The following is a 604-nucleotide window of genomic DNA, read 5'->3' on the forward strand; positions in this document are numbered from 1 at the left end:
TTAATCTAAAGTTAGACTCCGACGCGGACAAAATATTCCGGAAATTTTCGACCCTCTGTTTAACATTCGATGATACTTTTTTTTTTAAAGAATACACTAAAATCATCGAGATAAACTTACTACATGTATATGTCACAAAATTTGTGTTGATGAACTATTACTAAAACATCTGATAGTTTTGAAGACCATTGGGTCTGGAATTTCAGCACCTATACTCTTTGAGGTCATGCCCAAGGCGTTGTTCTGTTTAGAACTGCAGGTGCTGTGTGATTTGCCCCAATAGGACACCATAATGAATAATGTCTAGAGGTGAAATAATACTTGTAGAGGTGTAGTTAGTAAACCTTTATGTGTGCAAAACTTGCTTTTATATCCTGAATAATGTGTCTAAAACGTATTATCGATCCATAATTCGAAAAGTTATAAAGTTTATGATTTCCAAAATATGCGCTAAGTAAATGACATTTATTGCGTTCGATACAATAACGAGGAAAAGTGTAAATTCTGCAATTAGGGATAAATTGGCTTTTTTTTTTTTACAAGATTGTAGATAGTTATCTTTATCTATACAGTTGTTATATTAGATTATGTATAGTTTGAAGTT

This window comes from Pecten maximus, chromosome 11, assembly GCF_902652985.1.
Source record: "Pecten maximus chromosome 11, xPecMax1.1, whole genome shotgun sequence".
Lineage (NCBI taxonomy): Eukaryota > Metazoa > Mollusca > Bivalvia > Pectinida > Pectinidae > Pecten > Pecten maximus.